The sequence below is a fragment of the Triticum dicoccoides genome, chromosome 7A (genome assembly GCF_002162155.2).
Source record: "Triticum dicoccoides isolate Atlit2015 ecotype Zavitan chromosome 7A, WEW_v2.0, whole genome shotgun sequence".
NCBI classification, from domain to species: Eukaryota; Viridiplantae; Streptophyta; class Magnoliopsida; order Poales; family Poaceae; genus Triticum; species Triticum dicoccoides.
In genome coordinates this window covers 669624472-669630101 of record NC_041392.1, presented here as the reverse complement: position 1 = coordinate 669630101, position 5630 = coordinate 669624472, and positions in this window count along the sequence as shown.

Sequence of the window (5630 nt, the reverse complement as noted above, 5' to 3'; positions counted from 1 at the left end):
TGCTTGCCTCTTTGACGGGGATGCTCGTTTCTGAAATTTCTTCATCTGGGGTTGGCATCCACTCTGCTATGAACTCTGCCAATGCTCTGCTTTGGATAGTTGAGGTGCTCTCAAACTTGAGGCCAAAGCTTGACAGTTCCAGCGCCCACTCGACAATCCTGCCAGTTGCTTCTGGATTTTGCAGTATCCTCTTCAGCGGAAAGTGAGTGACGACTGTGATCTCATGTGCTTGGAAGTAATGGCGTAGCTTTCTCGAGGCCATGAGGAGGCCGAAAAGCAACTTCTGCACACCAGAGTACCTTGATCTAGCCCCCTGCAGAAGGGAACTGACAAAGTAAACTGGGCGCTGCACCATTCTCCTTGGCATCTTATCATGCTCCTGCGCAAACTCATGTTTGTCGGGACCAGAGCTTGTCGGCGAGCCCCCTGCTTGTCGTCGGATGGGCCTGCCGTGGTTGCTGGCTCATCATCTGCCTCCCTCTCCGCCACTAACGCAGCACTAACCACTTGATTGGTTGCCGCTATATACAGCAGCAACTTCTCTTGCGGCTTAGGTGCGACAAGTGTTGGAGTGGAGGACAGGTATCTCTTCAAGTCCTGCAGCGCAGCCTCCGCTTCCGGAGTCCATTTCATTGGACCTGCCTTTTTCAAAATTTTGAAAAATGGCAGGGCGCATTCAGCAGATCTAGAGATAAACCTGCTGAGAGCAGCCACGCAACCGGCAAGCCTTCGTACATCCTTGACGCGCTTCGGTGCTTCAATCTGCTCGATGGCTTTAATCTTGTCGGGATTGGCTTCAATTCCCCGCTGAGACACGAAGAACCCGAGAAGCTTACCGGAAGGGACTCCAAACACGCACTTCTCGGGGTTAAGCTTGAGGTTGATCTTGCGCAGACTTGCAAATGTTTCGTCTAAATCTTGAATCAGAGTTGCTTTGTTCTTGCTCTTGACCATTATGTCATCCATGTAAGCTTCCACATTTCTATGTATTTGTGGCTCAAAAGCATGGTGGACTACCCTTGCGAATGTTGAACCAGCATTCTTCAAACCGAAAGGCATCCGTACGAAGCAGTACATGCCACACGGGGTGATAAATGCGGTTTTTTCTTCATCTTCTTCTGCCATGAAGATCTGATAGTATCCTGAGTATGCATCAAGAAATGAAAGCAAATCACATCCGGCTGTGGAGTCGACAATCTGGTCAATACGCGGCAAGGGAAATGGGTCTTTGGGACAAGCTTTATTAACATCAGTGAAGTCAATACAAAGTCTCCATTTCCCGTTAGCTTTGCGCACAACAACAGGATTGGCCAACCACGTGGGATGGAGTACTCCTCTAACAAGGCCTGCTGCTTCCAACTTCTTGATTTCTTCTGCGATGAATTCTTGGCGCTCTACTACCTGCTTCCTGACTTTTTGCTTGACAGGCCGCGCATGAGGACAGACGGCAAGGTGGTGCTCAATTACTTTCCTAGGAACACCGGGGATATCATACGGTTTCTATGCAAACACGTCGACATTCGCCCACAGGAAAGCAACGAGCGCGCTTTCCTATTTGGGGTCAAGAGTGGCGCTGACGGTGAAGGTACCACCAGTGCCATCCTCCTTGGCGGACACCTTCTTAGTCTCAGGTGGAGCTGCCATTGCCTTCTTGCACTTGCCGGTGGAGCTTGATGGTGCGTCCTCGACGGTAGCGCAGCACTCCGAAGAGGTGCGCTTGCCAGAGTGGGCATCAGAGCTCTTACCGGACTTGGTCTTCTTCTTCCTCCCGGGAGCTCCAGCGGCAAGGGTCTGGTGTTCTGCTGCGGCTGCTGCTTCCCGGTAGATCTTGTCGGCACAGATAAGAGCATCTTTTTTGTCGCCAGGGACAGAGATGACGCTTATTGGGCCTGGCATTTTCAGTATGTTGTACGCATAGTGAGAGGCTGCCATGAACTTGGCGAGTGCTGGACGGCCAAGGATTCCATTGTAAGGTAATGGAAAGTCGGCAACGTCAAACGTGACCCTCTCAGTCCTGAAGTTCAGCTCACTGCCAAATGTTACCGGCAACGTGATTTTTCCCTTCGGCTTGCTCCTTCCCGGGTTAATTCCTTGAAATGTACCGGTCTCTTCGAGCTCGCTGTCAGGGATTTGGAGTTTCTGGAGCACCGCGGAGGAAATCAGATTCAAGCCGGCCCCGCCGTCAACTAGCATCTTAGTGACCTTGAGGTTGCAGATTGTTGGTGAGACCAACATCGGCAAGCACCCGACCGCAGTTATGCGATCCGGGTGGTCCTCAATATCAAAGATGATAGGCATGCTGGACCATTTCAGAGGCTTGCGTGACTCGACGGGTGGTTCTGCTGCATTAACTTCCCGCATCCACTGCTTGAGCTGGCGGTGCGAGGCATGCAGAGAAGCACCACCGTCAACGCACAGGACCTCTGTAGCTTTCTGGAACTCCTGCTCATCAGTCTCCTCATCATCCATATCTTCATCGTCGCCCTCATCTTCATCCTTGTCGCGGACGCGAGGAGGTCTGTCACCTTGCCGCTGCTTGGCCTTGCCGCGACGTCCTCCTCGGCCAGGACGTTTCTTGCCGGATCCACCAGCTCCTTCCCGGGCCTTCTCCTTGTCACGCCGCTCGTATTCAGCTTTCTGTTGCTCAACAAGCTGCTCGACTCTCTTACAGTTCTGAAGATCATGGCCCTTGGTGCGGTGAATCTTGCAATACTGCTTGTTGGTGCCGTCCTGCTTGTCGGCGACCGCCACCTCCACGGCAACCTCCTTGCCGGAGTCACCAGTTTTGGCTTCCTTGGCGTCGCCACCGTTGCCGGACTGCTCAACCATTAACACTTCTCTGCCTTTCCTCCTTCTGTTGTTCCGCCGCCGGTTTTTCCTTGTCGGGGCAGCATCTTCGCTGTCAGATCCTCCTGCTCCTATATTTTCTCCGAGGAGTCTCCTCCCTTCCTCAGCACTCGCACACTTGTCGGCCAGTGCATATAACTCACTGACGTCCCTGATCTTGCACATCGCCATTTCCTCCCGCATCCTGCGGTTCCACATGTTCTGATGGAACGCGCTGATCACCGCGGCAGGGTGGACGTCTGGGATGTTGTGCTGCACGCTACTGAATCTCTGAATGTACTTGCACAGGGGCTCTCCTTCCTTCTGGGCGAGCAGATGAAGATCACTCTCCTGGCCATGAGGCTTGTGTCCGCCGGTAAAGGCGCCGACAAACTGATGGCACAGATCAGCCCAAGAGGATATGGAGTTGTCCGGCAAGTGCATGAGCCAGGATCTGACGTTGGGCTTGAGCACCAGCGGGAAGTAGTTGGCAAGAATCTTGTCATCTCGTCCCCCGGCAGCTTGCACCGCAATGGTGTAGATACTGAGGAACTCTGACGGATGCGTCTTTACCGTCGTACTTCTCCGGTACGTCTGGCTTGAAGTTCTTTGTACTGGGCCACTGGACTTGCCGTAGCTCACGAGTGAACGCAGGACAACCTACCGCGTACGGCAGATCGCCTGGTTCCCTTGGCGCGCCAAAGATGTCGGGGAAAACTGATCCACGAACACCTATGGGGCCGGCGGACCGGGCCCCTTTCGGTTCGGCGGGGGGCAGAGGTCGCACAAAGAGCAGATCGAGGCGAGGCACACGAGCAGTTTACCCAGCTTCGGAGCTCTCCGGAGAGATAACACTCCTACTGCTGCTTGCCTGGTGGTATTATCTGGTGTTTTTGCTCTCCAAAGCGAGAGTGTGATGTTCCCTGGGCTACGAATGGATCGAAGCCGACTGTCTGAGGCTCCGAACCGAACGAACCGAACCCCCTCTACGTTGCGCATGGGCCTCCTTTTATACGCTAAAGGGGTCACCAACAGGTGGCAACGCAGAGGAGGGTAAAAACGTAAAAAGCGAGGTAGTTGATACAGTTGCTTGTATAGTGCACCCTACCTAACCCTGACGGCAGGGGACAAGGGCATTAAATGCCCGTCTGAGTCGCCCGAACAGTGCAGAAAAGGACCGTTAGGGGCGCCACCGTTCGCCACGATGGTGATCTTGTCAGCTTCGCATGCCACCGCGTACTGCTGGCTGCACAGCCTCCCGCCACGCGCACCCGGAGAGGCCCCCAGAGCGACATGTTGGTGGATGCGCTGGAGCGTGGATGCAGAGTGGCCGCCTGCCGCGGCAAGCACCTTGCCACTGCCGCTATCTTGTCGGGCCCGAAGGCTTGTCGCTCGACGGGCTTCGAGGTACCTTGTTTGGTCTTCCCGGCAAGCTCCTCTTGCCGGGGCCTTGTCGTCTTGCCGGAGCGCGTGGCGCGTCGCGTCAAGTTCCTTGGTGCGCCTTGATTGGCCTTCCCGGCAAGCTCCTCTTGCCGGGGTCTTGTCTCCTTAGCTTATATACTTTGTTCTTGGATGGCTCCAAGGGAACCTTGGAGGGTCTTGGCGTTCGCCCGGCAAGCCTTGCCGCGGGGTGCTGCAACTGCCCGTGCACAAGTTCGGGGTACTAGGGTACCCCTATTCTAGTACACCGACACTAACCATAGCATGAAACATATGGATCCAAATCAGCCCCTTACAAAGCAACTCATAAACTAGGGTTTAAGCTTCTGTCACTCTAGCAACCCATAATCTACTTATTACTTCCCAATGCCTTCCCCTAGGCCCAAACAATGGTGAAGTGTCATGTAGTCGACGTTCACATGACACCACTAGAGGAGAGACAACATACATCTCATCAAAATATCGAACGAATACCAAATTCACATGACTACTTATAGCAAGACTTCTCCCATGTCCTCAGGAACAAACGTAACTACTCACAAATCATATTCATGTTCATAATCAGAGGGGTATTAATATGCATAAAGGATCTGAACATATGATCTTCCACCGAATAAACCAACTGGCATCAACTAGAAAGAGTAATCAACACTACTAGCAACCCACGGGTACCAATCTGAGGCTTTGGGACAAAGATTGGATACAAGAGATGAACTAGGGTTTGAGATGAGATGGTGTTGGTGAAGATGTTGATGGAGTTTGACCCCCTCCCAATGAGAGGATTGATGGTGATGACGATGGTGATGATTTCCCCCTCCCGAAGGGAAGTTTCCCCGGCAGAACAGCTCCGTTGGAGCTCTAGATTGGTTCCGCCAAGGTTCCGCCTCGTGGTGGCGGAGTTTCATCCCGTGAGCTAGCTTATGATTTTTTTTCCTCCACGAAAGACCTCATATAGAAGAAGATGGGCATAAGAGGGTTATCAGAGGGCCCATGAGGCAGGGGGCGCGCCCAAGGGGGTAGGGTGCACCCCCAACCCTCGTGGATGGTGGGTGGCCCCCCTCTGGTACTTCTTTTGCCCAATGTTTTTTATATATTCTGAAACATGCTCCCGTGAAGTTTCAGGACTTTTGGAGTTGTGCAGAATAGGTCTCTAATATTTGCTCCTTTTCCAGCCCAAAATTCCAGCTGTCGGCATTCCCCCTCTTCATGTAAACCTTGTAAAATAAGAGAGAATAGGCATAAGTATTGTGACATAATGTGTAATAACAGCCCATAATGCAATAAATATCGATATATAGGCATGATGCAAAATGGACGTATCACTTGCGAACCATGCCTCATGGGCAAGATGACTAAAACTCCAT